Below are 14,544 nucleotides of genomic sequence, written 5' to 3' on the forward strand. Positions count from 1 at the left end.
TGAATTGTAATTGGTGTTGAAATTCAATACATTGCGATATTTTAGACCTTGGCTCCGCCGTCGTTGTCTACATCAACCCCCTCTGACATCGGCACCTTTTGTGACAAGATTGGTGGTAGGTTGGAGATCTTAGAACTTTCAAACAGATGCCCAGATCTATTGAGTATCTCTTAAATCTACAAAGAACCCAACTGGCCCGTTGTTTGCTGCTTCAATCAAGTGATCAATGCAAACAAGTTACTCACAAATTCGCCTACTTTGTATAAACTAAAACCCAAATGTACTTTCATTCATATATCTAGCATCATTGACGGTGGATGGTTTGAAGAGGTTTTGAGCTTCGAGCACTATAACTCGAAGATACCAAAGCTTCGATGACTGGTAAACCTTCGATTGAGTGTGATTCACATAAGGTGTGCCTGATCTCCTTGACTCAGGAAACACATCGTCAGCTTGAGTAGTAATATTAGACCGAAAGTTGAATATCACTGAGACAAATGGAAGTGAAGGAGCTTGAAATCATGGTGTTCAACGATAAGAAAATGGGAAACAATAGAGGAAGTTGCCTGAGGAAGAGAGGGTTTCTCTCAAGCGTCAAATAGAAACAGGGTAAGATTGATATTTTTGAAAGTTATAATAATTATGTGATGGCACATTTGGTGGCGGAACATTAATGGTAAGGGAAGTATTAGTCAGTTGTCAGGAATAATAAAGATAGTAGACTAAAGGTAGTTCAAGAAATTTATCCTATATTTTCCCTTCAAACTTTGATATTGATCATAGGGACAGTATAGTCATTATATAAAGTGCATAATGACAATATCGTCCACTCAAAGCTATCTTTAAGATGAGCACGGAGTATTCGTATATGTATTCCGGAGAGAGAAAACAGCCCGCTCGTCTCTCTCGTTCGAGTGCAAGATTCACACGTGATCTTGAACAAATGGAGGATTAGAGGTCTTCCAACTCGAGTTCAGATCTGCTACAAACTACTCTCACAACATCGTTCCAATAAGTCACTGCAACCGTACATCGGGAACATCTCCGGCGATACTTCCAATGCACGCTGAGATGTGCGAGTGGGGCGCCAATCCTAACTCCTCCAATTTCATCCTTCCTCCGTCTAGGGTTTGTTTATTCTTGTCAAGGGCCTGGGCCCTGGGGTTTTGATTTTTTTTTTTTTTTGATATTAATAAGTAGGGGTTTTGATTGACGTCTAGGGTTTGTTTTATTCTTGTAATGGTCTGAGTTTTTTATGTTTGCTGCAGGGATTTGGGGACGTTGCATCATATTCTCTGAGGAAGCTACAAGGTACAGTCTTCCATCTTTCACGTACCAATTTTTTGTTCTTCAATTTTCCCTTACTGGTATCTTGCGTGGATTAACTGTTTGTTAATTTTCCCTTACTGGCCCTGTTGATATTACAATCTTTATTCTTTGCTCAGAAATATTTTAGAATAAATATTTTTCTACACCTGACATTCTTTATTTACAGAAGTCGAACTTTATATGTGGGTTATTTTTTTAGTTCGAGAAATGTCAGTGAATAATTGATTAATTTCGAATTTTATATGTTTATAAGTTTATTTATCCTTAAATTCATGAGTTAACATATAATAACTAGTTAACATTTTTTAAGTTTTCCACCATATAGATGCTTGTTTGACATTCTTAAAAGGGACATCATATCTAAATGCATATATGAAATTCGTGTTGCATATTCCAATTTGGTAGAAGCCTTTTAAATTTTCATTTATAAAATAATATTGAGGTTGGTTGGAAAGCTGAGTTCCTTAACCCAAGGAAACCAAACATTGCATTCACAAAAGTAAGTTGAGAAAAGAACTATTCTCATGGTAAAATCAAAATCGGGGTTGCATGAGAATGGATCATGTGATTCTTCAATATGCACATCCCATGTTCAATTTGGAATGGGGATAGGTTCAATTTTGAATTTGCATGAATGCTCGGTTTTGAACTTGGTAACTTAATATGCTTGCCCTTTGTTTCTATACTGTTGGTCTCGGAATCTTCATGATGTAATCAAACAGGCATGTGCTGTGCATTTTATTATGGATTGAGTATTCTTGTTCTAATTTCTTATGCTGAATTTGGATTCTTTCTGTATACAAGCTGTTCTTTCTCTTAAATATTATGTCGCATAGCCAAATGGCTTTAGTTGGTAAATGAAACAGGTCATGCTATATCCTGATAGTAGATACTTGTCCAATTTGAAATGATACAATGGATGCTTTAATATAAGAAATTGAAATTGCAATAGTTCAATATATCCCATATTTCATTTTATTCTCATGATTGGTTTCTGAATTTGGTTACTCAAGATGATTGTCTTCTGTCTTTGTATCTTTCTTATTAGTTTCAAAGTCTTCATTATTCTAATGAAGCAAACTTGTACTGATGTAATTTTAGTATTGACTCAAGATGCTACTCCTACAACAGTTTCTCTGGTATCCAAATGTCCTGTGCTGAAAATTTTAAAGACACTATACAACAGGCTGGTCCAGCTATGAGATAGGATTATTTTCTTTCTGTCTCATTTTGGTTTGTGTTAGTGAGGTGCCTGTTGAGATCCGTCTTGATCATCCTCAACAATGAAACAAAGGTTATTTAGTTCTTACTTTTATTTGCCTACATATCTACCAGACTTACCAGCTTTTCTAATCCAGACTTTTATGGTCATACTAATACCAATTCCATGCACCAAAAAGAGCAGATTCCTCTACTCTCTATTGATGGAACTTTGGGTTAAGGTATTTTTCCAGGCCTAGCCTCAAGCCTAAACCCGCCTAGCTCACAAGTCACGACAATTTTAGTCCCAACCTGACCTTTAAATATTTGGCGATTGATTGTTTGATATCATTTTCTTTAATACTTTAACACTGGACTCGTACTTTTCTCATTAAAGAAAAGCATCAAGAATAATTTCACAGATTTCTTAGCGAGGTTAGGGATTATAATGGAAGTGGACTTATAAAAAAAAATTATAATGGAAGTGGCTGTTAGGTATTTCATGTTTGTGGCATAATTGGAGATTGTTCAGCTGTTTTAACAGAATTCTCAAGCCAGCATATGAGAAGGGAAGGGGAAAAAATTGTGCCCACCTATCCTGTTGGAGAGGGAGGGGTTTGTTCTAGTTTCCATCTGAGAGTTAACTCACTGCCTGTAGTTCCATATTATTTCATTTTCTGATTACCTATGGACTGTTTCTTTATCTAAAATAAATTGTTAGTTATTGTATGCATTGTTTCTCCAGTTCAACTGAACTAGTGAATTGCTTGATTGCCTGTTGTTTCTCTTTTCCACTTGCATGCCTTGGTTGATTACCTATATAGTTTTCTTAGTCTAAATTGGCCGTTTCTTCATTATATCAGGACTTGCATTATCTCACTGCATGTAGTTCTACATTTTTTTATTTATTGATTACCTATGTATTGCTTCTTAGATGCAGCATGCAGTTATTTCCTGTCATACTGATTTGTAGTTTATGCTTGAACTGTACTTGGATGGGGTGGACTATATCAACAATATACTGAAGCTTGTCTATATATATATATATATATATATATATATTTGCAGGTATTTGTCACAGATTGTTATTCATCTACTATTTACTCGTAACTGACTCAACTTAAGGTTGAATTTTGCTGACTTCAATGTTCTGCTTATTCAGCTCAATATGTGTGAAGTAGAAATGATATATTTTCTATTGCTTTTTAATTTTAATGGTGTACCTGTATGTTATGGTATCTTGGTGGGTTACAATAGTGTTATAAATACATAATTAGGGGTGATCATGGGTCAGGCCCTGGCCGGGCTGGGTGAGGCTTTGGGCTTATGTCACTATATGCATTATATTTAATATATAATATTTTATATTATATATCATATCATACATGTATAAAATATATGATATAAGGATATGTCTATGATGCCAAAAAGGTACAATATCGGAATAGCTTTGACCAATCAAACCCCACCCCATGGTGAATTTTGATGAATACCACCTGATTGGTTACCACTTTTGTGATGGCGGTTGATTGGTTAAATTTTTTTTTTTCCAATATCATGTTTTTCCGGTACCATAGTTGAATCAATATGATTTGATGGTACTATCCAAACACTATTTGTTTTTTCCGTATAATTTAAGATCTTCTTTCTTTTGTATTTTATCTGGATTTGATTCACTAGTATTTACTCTCACCTTAGGTCAACCACAAGTTAAAGAAATTCCATACTCCAGGATGTCCCTAGTATCTTCATCTCAATATGATCTTTGGGGGACCATCACAACTGGCTGGTTTTCTACATCATTAGCACATAGTGTTGACCCCCTCCCCCTTGAGATGTGGTGGATGTCACTGACAATAACAACGTTACGAGTCTCAGAATCCTATGGTCCAAGACATTGGTCATGGTACTAATACTGAAGTTGAGCAGGCTTCTGCTACAACAACTCGACATGAAGCCCATAGGAAGAGAAATGTAGACCCCCCTCCCCCTTGAGATGTGGAGGATGTAACTGACAATAACAACATTGTTACGAGTCTCAGAATCCTATGGACCAAGACATTGGTCATGCTACCAATACTGAAGTTGAGCAGGCCTCTACTACAACCACTCGACATGAAGCCCGTAGGAAGAGAAATTTTTGACTTTATTGAATCAATTAATGAACTGAATTCCTATGCAAGTATGAAAATAGATAAGCTAGTGTAGTCAATTAATGTGCTTATTGATAAACCAGAAAAGTACTCCATTTGGAGGTGCTGACTCAATGTGACTATAGCGAACTCTTCAAGTTGTCACTTCTTGGATATGGTACACGAAGATGCTTCCACATGTTAGGAGGAACTGGATTGTTGACATTCTTAACAAGTAGAGTTCGTCTAGGTGGCTAATTATGTTTGGAAGTGACTTTTAATTTGTAACTTATTTACAATATTTAGCACTGTTCTTTGGACCATAGTAGTTGTAATGTGAAATGCTTATTTGAATTTTAATGTATGTGATTTGACTTGATTGACTATTATTTTTTCTAATGTGTTATGTGATCCAATTATACTTGCTTGTGTTGTACTGATCATTTATGAAATGCACATTTCTTAGCAGTGAGCAATGGTTGATAGAGACACCTTGTTGAAAGTCATCATTTGCAGTCTGTGCATTGGAATTGGAACAAGAGAATATCATTATTAATGCACTCATTGCAGCTTATGCAGATGATCTTTACAATGCCGAGTTAATTAAAGAATTAAATTCCTCTGCAAATGCAAGAATAGATAAGCTAGTGGAGTCAATTAATGTGCTTATAGGTAAACCAGAAAAGTACTCCATTTCCAATTTCTTGGACGAGATAAGCACCATAGAGGGGCTAACTTGTCGTGACTATTTGAAACTCTTTGAGGTTTTTGAGAAGCCCACTGCTAGAGAATGGTACATGGAGATGCCTTCAGATATTAGAAGGAAATGGATTCTTGATTTTCTTAACAAATAGAGTTCTTCTGGGTGGGCGAATATATGTGAGGGAGCGACTCTTAATTTGGAATTAATTTTTATGTTGCAATACTTTGACATTGTTCAGCTGTTTCTTCTTCGGACCATAGTAGTACTAGTGGAATATGGAATATATATATATATATATATATATATATATATATATATTGAATTTCATTTGCATATGATTTGTCTGATTAACTATTATTTTTTTCTTAGGGTCATGTACTACGACACCCCCTATAATTTTACATATTTGCTAAGGCCTACCCACTGTATGACACCTCGGTTGCAACTCCTTATCCATCTTCTGTCAGGAACCGTTTGAAAAATGAGTGGAAAATGTGGTTCCATGGTTTTTAATCCAAAAAATAATCCTAGCAAAAGCCAAAGAAGTTGGTGCTCGTTTTTCCTTTTTCAACATTTTACATGCATTTCATGGGAACCCATGAAAGAGATATCAAGGTTACAAGCCCAAGGGCCTGTTCGACGGCTCTTGACACCTCTTCCTGCATTTAGAGGCATTTCAGAGCTTTGGTTGCTGACAAGGCTAAATACCTTTTTTTTTTTTTGATAAAAGATAATGCTAAACCTAAATACTTTGAAATGGTACGAATGGTCCAATTTAATTGCTTTGCTGGTTGTACTTTTGCTTTTGTTTTCTAACAACCTATTTGGCACTATACCCATATTGAGTGACACGTTAGAGTTTTTAGATATAGTAAATAAAAATAAAAATATTAATAAAGTATAATAAAAAGTTCAATAATGTAATAAAAATAAGTAAATTATTTAAAATCTTTTATCATTTTTCATAATTTTCTTATTAATTTAATTTATTTCATAAATTTTTATTTTTATATTATTGATTATTATAATAGTTAATTATTCTATTCTATTAATTATTCATTAATTGTTATTATGTCAATGATAACAAATTAACTACTAAATTAATTAATATTCATTTAAATTTTAATAATATTAAAATATTGATTATGATATAACCATTATTATTATTTTATTTAATAAATATCATTCCCATTATTTAATAATTAGCTAATTATTTATTTATTATGTAATTATTTTAAATGATAATAATAATAAAATAATAGTTTATAATTTTTTTTGAGTAAATTATAAACCTGTACTTTTAGGGGTAGTGGCAATTACCCCTTGAACTTTCATTTGTGACAAAGACCTCCTCTCTGTTAAATTGAGTGGTGAAAATTAATTTACCAAAATACCCACTCAAGAAACTTCTATAAAAATAGAAAATGCAAAAAAAAATACAAGAAACCTTTTTTAAAACCTGAAAATTCCAATAAACATAATATGTAATTAATACCAACTAAACTAGTAACAAATGGAAATGAAAAAAAAAACGTTAAAAAATCATTGAGAAAAGGGTAATTTGGAGATTTAGAAAAGTTTAAACAATTACGTGAGAATTTTTTTTTAAAGTTAATGAAATGCTAATGGAGGGTGTCTTTGTCAAAATCTGAAATTCAAGAGAGCTTTTGTCGTAAATAAGAATTCAGGGGGATAATTGCCACTACCCCCAAAGTTCAGGGTAGTAATCTGTAATTTTTCCTTTCTCAATTCCATTATTTATTAATCATTTTATATTGTTTTATTTAATTGTTAGTTAATCCATTGAATAGTTAAACAAATTTTCTCATGTCTATGGCAAGGTTCAAAATATCGATACGCCTGATACATTGGTAGGGGTGTATCAGGTGAATTGATACTTTTTTTTTTTTTTTTCAAAACCAGTTCAGGGGCTGGTGTAGAGCTCCACCCCTTGAACCGGTCAGACCCCCTATACACCCACTGTAGAAGCATATCGAAGGGGTCCCGGATCGATAAGTATCAACCTGTATGGACAGATTTGTATTGATACTTTGAACCTTGGTCAAAGGTTAAGATAATCAATTATAGTTTCAAAGGCATGATATTATATTTCAGTAAAAACGGACAAATTCTAACATCGTAAGCACTATGTTCATACAATTTGCTTTCAAAGATCTAGACAGTTCAATCTAAATAGGAGATTGTAAGCTAATATCATAAACTCCGTTTCTCAAGAGTTTGTAGGCAATACATGTTACTATTTCCGTTGAACAGAGACCTTGGTGCTCCAACTAGATTATCCGCCCTGTTCAAGGAAAAATGAAGGCGTTGATCTCCAGCTAGGTTGTCTCCCATGATCAAGAAAAAAAAAATTGATAAAAGATAGATAACGTAAAAATCTAATTGGATCATCAATTAGGATACTTTCTGTACCAACGGAGGAGTGTCTTGCTTCAGTTGTGAAAGTTCAGAGAGGAATCTGAGGCACTAGAAAGTCTGGGTAGTAAAGTGACACACTGCCCAGTCCCCATGGTGTTGGGGATATTCGGAGTTTATCCCAAAAAGAAACATGTTAGAGAAGACCTTGATCGTTCGCAGAAGCACTTTAACAATTTAACTACGTCGTTTTTAACCGATTGAATAATTTGTGCTATGTACAATTGTGGTAAACTTTGGTTCCTAGCCAATAGTTGGTTTAGACTTATAAGAAAAACCAACGGCTGGCATTGGTACTGTAATCATTCATGGAGAGAGAGAGAGACGAGAGAGAGAAAGAGAAGAGAGAGAGAAAGAGAAGAAGAGGAAGATATGATTGAGAGAAAAAGAAAAATCTGTTCTGGCTGCGGCTAGTTCATTATTTATATTAATTTAATATAAAATGAATGGAAATTATAAGTATGTCCTTGGCGGCAATCCCTAGAAATAAATTAATAAGAAAAAAAGAAAATAACTAACTGACAACATCTTAAGAGGACAACCTACTAACAGCAACTATAAAATAACAATTAAATAATCCTCACAACACTCCCCCTCAAGTTGGATTGAATATGTCTATCATGCCCAGTTTGCCACATAACTCATTGTGTCGCGAGTATGGAAGCCCTTTTGTGAGGACATTAGCAAGTTGTTCCTTGGAGTTGACATAAGGGATGCAGATTTCCCTTTTTTCCAATTTTTCCTTTATGAATTGTTTGTCCACCTCAATGTGCTTGGTCCTCTCATGTAGGACAAGGTTGCTGGCGATGTTTATGGCTGTCTTGTTGTCACAGTAAAGAGACATAGGATTATGAACAACTCCAAGCTCCCCTAGAAGATTTTTTAGTCAAAGGACTTCAGCCACCCCATGTGCCATAGCTTTATATTCAGTTTCAGCCATTGACCTTGCTGATGAAGGGGAGTTTGGCCCGACCTCATAATCAAGAAACACGTGGACGTGACTCGGCATAAGTGACAACTCGACATAATTAGCTCGGCACGTGGATGTAACTCAACACAGGAGACAACTCAGCATAAATTAGCTCGCTACAAAGTGACATCGGGTACGCTGGTACCCCGAACTAAAGTTACTTCGGGTTAAGATCGTCCCAGTTTGCGACCAGGACAGCAGTGTTGAGTCCGCTTCAAGTCGAGCTCGGACAGATGAGCCACCTCAGGACAAGCCTACCTCAGTGCAAGAACACCTCGGTACTAAGGCACTTCGGCATTAACACAAGCTCAAGTAGCTCACCAATAGGCAGCTCGCCGCCAAGCAGTCCGACACTTCACAAGTAGCCCACTACCTAGTTTGGTCGACCTTCGCATGACAACCTCGAGGAACACACCTCCGTACTCTGCATCCCACGGGACCGTACTTTGTAACGGCTACATTATTTCACCCACTCCCTGATTCAGACAGGGATGGCCAACCTCACAACGGGAGACATTACTCCCACCTAACACGGTAACGGGACCTGACATAGCGGAAATTCAGGACCTACTCCACCAAACCTGTTAGGACCCCAGTATATAAAGATCTCACCCCCTAGGGGCGAAGGTAATGCGTAATCTTGCTCTCTAGCTCTCTAATTCTCTGACATCATCTTCAAGCTCTCTACTAAAGTGCTAACTTAACCATCGAAGTGTCCCTGCCGGGTAAGCCACCTCGGGATCTCTGACTCGTTTGTTTCAGGAATCTCAGCTCTCGTCATTGCTGGCAGCCAGATCGTATCCAGTAGGGAGCAACCAGATTATGCCACATCATTTGGTGCCGTCTGTGGGAAACTGTCACTAAAAGCCTCTTATCTCCATTTCAAAAACCTCAAGCTCATCCATGGCTACCTCCAACAATGCTGGACAGCACAACGAAGTGAACGTCTCCAGGGGCAACCCCAGTTCCCGTCTGTCTGCATAGGCCAGTTTACCATTCCGCTCTCTGTGGGTGGGATCCCGACATTGACTGTGCCTCAGCCAACTATGCCCGTGAACGGCCCACTTCCTCTTGTCATGGGTGCAGCTTCCGTTGAACTTTCTGTGGTTCCCTCTAGAGTCGGGCAGAACCGGCTAAGCGACCTGGTGCACTGTGTGCGGGCTATTCAAGCCCAAATGCAGCAAGTTCAGCAGTTCCAGCATTACCAACAACAAGTTCTACATCACTTTTACCAGCAGCAGTTCCCATCATTGCAACAGAACTAGCAGATAGCTCCACCTCGGTGTTCGGTGACGCCGCTGAACCAACAGCAGCCCAACCGTTGTCAGAGCAACCGCCCTCCTCGCCGAGGAGAGACTTCCCAGGTCTCATTCCGCAGCATAGGGGGAAAACAAGTAGCCCTTCCCACCTCGCAGCAACAGGATAGGTCGAGAGATACTCGGCCCACCAAAGCCAATCCGCCCCAGCTTGCACGACCGGAAGCTTCACTAACAGGAAACCGATTCGAAGCCCTGGCCACGGACTCTGCGCAAGACCCTTCTGCTTGAGAAAGCCAGTATCAGCAGTCCGATTCTCTTCAAGCCAAGACATGGCTTGACAGCATCGAAGCAAGCAGCACCAACGCGGACCCGGTCAAGAAGCAACGAAGACGGCGTCCTAAGGTGTGCCGAGCAATAGTTCAAGATCAGCTCATGAAACACAGCTGACCCGAGCAGCCCAAAGGTAAGTAGAGGCGAGCTCGGAAGTTGCAAAACCCGCCCCTCTCCTTTCTATGCCATCTCCTCTGTCCTCTGAGCTCTTGGCCACTCCAATGCCGAAGGACTTCAAAGTGCCCCCGTTGGACAAATATGACGGGTCTTTTGATCCGAATGATCATGTGGACTCTTTCCAGTCCCAGATGCACCTCACTGGGGCTGACGAAGCTTGTATGTGCGTTGCCTTTTCTACGACCTTCAGGGGGGTAGCACGCACATGGTACAAAAACCTCCTACCCGGAGCAATCAAGAGTTGGGTGCAGTTCGTGTAAATGTTCTCCTCGCACTTCATCACTAGTAACAAGTGCCCGAGGTCGCAAGAGAGCCTCCTTAGCATAGTCCAGAGGGAGGGAGAATCCATTCGGAGCTATATTAAGCGCTTTAACGACACCTGTTTGCTGATCCTAGACTTAGACCCCGCGGTGAGACTCGCGGTAGCAAAGAAGGGCATCACTCACAGAGAGTTCAAGTGGCATGTGGTGGTGGCGAACAAACCCAAAGACATCACCGCATTCTTCAAGCTCGCTAATCAATTCATCAAGACTGAAGAAGAAATGAACCAAAAAACCAAAGCTCCAGCGGAGAAGAGGAGGAGGGAGGACGACAGGTCACACAGTGGTGGTGGCAAAAGAAAGAAAAGCAAGTCCCCAACCAGGGGAGGGAACATGTCAGATTCTCATCCCCGAGCTCCCCCAGTTGAAAAAGTGAACTTCACCCCCCTCAACGCAAAGCGAGGGGAAATTCTTATGGCAATTAAAGATGCCCCTTTTGTAAAGTGGCCACCCCGGTTGAGGGGAGATCCAACCCTTAGAAATAAAAATGTATATTGTCACTTTCATAGAGACCACGGTCATAGCACTGAAAACTGTAAGAACCTCCGCGACGAGATCGAAGAGCTCATCCGTCGTGGATACTTGAGAAATTTTGTACAAAAGAATAATAAAGGCCAGACAGATCAGCGAGGGGAGCAAAAGAGAGATGCTCCTGAGCCCAGCAACAAGCCGAGCGAACAGAGGCAGCTGCTTGAAGAAAGACCAGTCCTCGGGGTAATCAATACGATCACCGGTGGGTCGGTTGTCGCGGGCTATTCCACAACAGCAGGAAGGACTTCAATCCACGAACTAGAGCAAGAAGAGCAGAACCCTCCAAAGCGGTCGCGGCCTGAGGACCCTATATTCTTTACCGAGGACGACGCACGCGGGATTCAGTACCCCCATGACAACGCGCTAGTCATAAGGATGAAGATCAACGACTTCGAAGTCAGGCGCATCCTGGTAGATTCAAGGAGTTCGGCCGATATCCTGTTCAAAGGCACCTTCGACAAGCTACAACTCCGGGAAAACGACATCCAACCCACAAGTACTCCTCTGGTGGGCTTCAGCGGAGAAGAAGTTAGGCCCCTCAGGCGAATTTCATTACCCATAGAGGTCGGGACATGGCCCAACATTGCAAGGTTTGAGCATGCCTTCCTAGTAGTCGCAATGCCTTCCCCGTACAATGCCATTATAGGACGGCCATCACTCACGCACTTCGCGCGGTGGTATCTACCTACTACCTAGCCATGAAGTTCCCCACGGACTTTGGGGTAGGGGTAGCTCGAGGCGACCAGCTTGAGTCCCGAAAGTGTTACGTTGCGGCCCTCAAGGGGAAATCCAAGTTGGCGGGAGGCATCAAGCTCGAACGGCCCGTAGAATATCCTGAGGAGTGAGCTACACCAACCAAAGGAACAATCCTCATCTCGATCTCGGAAGAAGATCCGACCAAGACTCTCTAGATCAGGGTAGCAATCGAAGAACCTCTGCGAACTCAATTGGTAAGTTTTTTACTCAAAAATTTAGACGTATTTGCATGGTTTGCGGCAAAAATGCCCGGCGTAGACTCAAAGCTAATAACTCACAAATTAAATATTGATCCTATAGTCAGGCCCGTTAGACAAAAGAAACGCAACCTAGCCCCAGAACGCTGGAGGATAGTCGACGAGGAGGTTGGGAAACTTCTCGCCACTGATTTCATCAGGGAGGTCCATTACCCGAACTGGGTAGCCATCCCCGTTCTGGTAAAGAAGGCCAACGATAAATGGCGCATGTGCATCAACTATACCGACCTGAATTGAGCCTGCCCAAATGATTGTTTCCCGCTCCCCAAGATCGACTGTCTAGTAGACGCGACCTCAGGGCACGAGTTGCTAAGTTTTCTGGATGTGTACTCGGGCTACAATCAAATCAAGATGGACCCCACTGATGAAGAAAAAACGGCTTTTATTACCGAGTTGGGCATGTACTATTACAAGGTCATGCCCTTTGGGTTGAAAAATGCCAGGGCAACCTACCAAAGACTTGTGAACTGAATTTTTGAGTCGTTGATCGGCGACAAAGTTGAATGCTATGTAGACGACATGGTCGTCAAAACCCAATTTTCGAACTGTTTAATAAGTGACTTGCAATGTGTTTTTGAAATTCTGCGCAAGTATAGTATGAAAATGAATCCTAACAAATGTGTCTTTGGTGTCACATCAGGTAAATTCTTGGGTTACATAGTTAGCCGACGTGGCATCGAAGCAAACCCCGAGAAGATAAAGGCTATCCTGGATATGAAACCACCTCGCAAGTTAAAGGAAGTTCAGAGGCTGAACGGCCATATGGCTGCTCTAAGCCGCTTCATGTCCAAGTCAGCAGATCGCTACCTACCTTTTTTCAAAGCAATTAAGAAAAGTAAAGACTTTGAATGGACTGAAGAATGCCAGTTCGCCTTCGACGAGCTGAAGAAAGATCTAATTAGTATCCCGATTTTGACCCGACCCAAGGAGGGTGATGTTTTAAAGTTGTACCTCGCCATGAGTGATGAGGTGGTAAGCTCGGTACTAATAAAGGAAGTAGATCGGGTCCAACGACCTATCTACTATGTGAGTAAAGTTTTGTAGGGCGCAAAAACCAGGTACCCAAAGATCGAGAAGTTGGTGAGCACGCTGGTCACAACAGCTTGGAAGCTTCGACAGTACTTTCAAGCCCACATAGTCATCGTTCTTACCAACCAACCTCTGAGGCAAGTCTTACTCAAGCCCGAGGTATCTGGAAGATTGACGAAGTAGGCTATAGAGCTCAGCGAATATGACATCCGGTACGAGCCCCGAACAACAATTAAGGCCCAAGCCTTGGCTGACTTCGTAGCATAATGCACTTTCAGCACTAAAGTCCCCGAATTGATAGAGACTGAGCATGAGAAGGAAGCTTTAACCAGTGCGGAACCAGTCCCAGTTAGGACGAAGTCAACTTGGGACAAGGAGCCCTGGATCTTTCTCGTAGACAGTTCATCAAATCAGCAAGGAAGCGGAGCCGGAGTCATTCTGTATGGGCCAAGCGGGGCGAAGCTGGAATACGCACTTCGGTTCGAGTTCGCAACATCTAACAACGAAGTGGAATACAAAGCACTGATAGCCGGGCTCATGCTAGCAAACGAAGTACAAGCGAAGCACATCGTCATCTACAGCGACTCCCAGCTCGTGGTCAACCGGTGATTACGAAGCTCGCGACCCCACCATGGCTACTTATCTAGCCAAGGCCAGGGAAGTTCTACACGGCTTCCAGTCATACTTCATCAAGCAGATTCCAAGGTCCGAGAACGCTGAGGCCAATGCATTATCCCGGTTAGCCAGTACAAGCAGTAACTCCATGAGGACCGTGTTTATAGAGAGCATGTCTCGGCCTAGCATTCTTGGGGGGGGGGGGGGGGGGGGGGGGCAGAAGAGGTCACTCCTGTTGCACAAGTAGAGTCGAGCTGGATTGACCCACTCGCGAGCTACCTGCTTCACGAGACCCTCCTTGCAAACCGCAACGTAGCCAGAAGGGTAGAGCGACAGGCAGCCAAGTACGTCATTATAGACGAACGGCTATATCAAAGATCCTACACATTCCCCTACTTGCGCTACTTGCGACCCTCAGAGGCCGAGCTCGTTCTCCGCGACACTCATGAAGGGCTGTGTGGCGGACACTTGGGGGGCAGGGCTCTCGCTTAGAAAACGCT

The 14,544-nt window shown here is 40.9% G+C and overlaps 1 long non-coding RNA gene across 1 annotated transcript; it reads left to right on the forward strand.

Moving 5' to 3' along the window:
* The first annotated feature begins 857 nt into the window (after positions 1–857).
* Positions 858–5,586, forward strand: LOC104597738 (uncharacterized). The gene is made up of 3 exons (XR_735244.2): positions 858–1,128; positions 1,269–1,311; positions 5,131–5,586. It is a non-coding gene; the product is annotated as an uncharacterized LOC104597738 (long non-coding RNA).
* The last annotated feature ends 8,958 nt before the right edge of the window (positions 5,587–14,544 follow it).

This window comes from Nelumbo nucifera, chromosome 3 (genome assembly GCF_055504915.1).
Source record: "Nelumbo nucifera cultivar China Antique chromosome 3, China Antique-T2T, whole genome shotgun sequence".
NCBI classification, from domain to species: domain Eukaryota; kingdom Viridiplantae; phylum Streptophyta; class Magnoliopsida; order Proteales; family Nelumbonaceae; genus Nelumbo; species Nelumbo nucifera.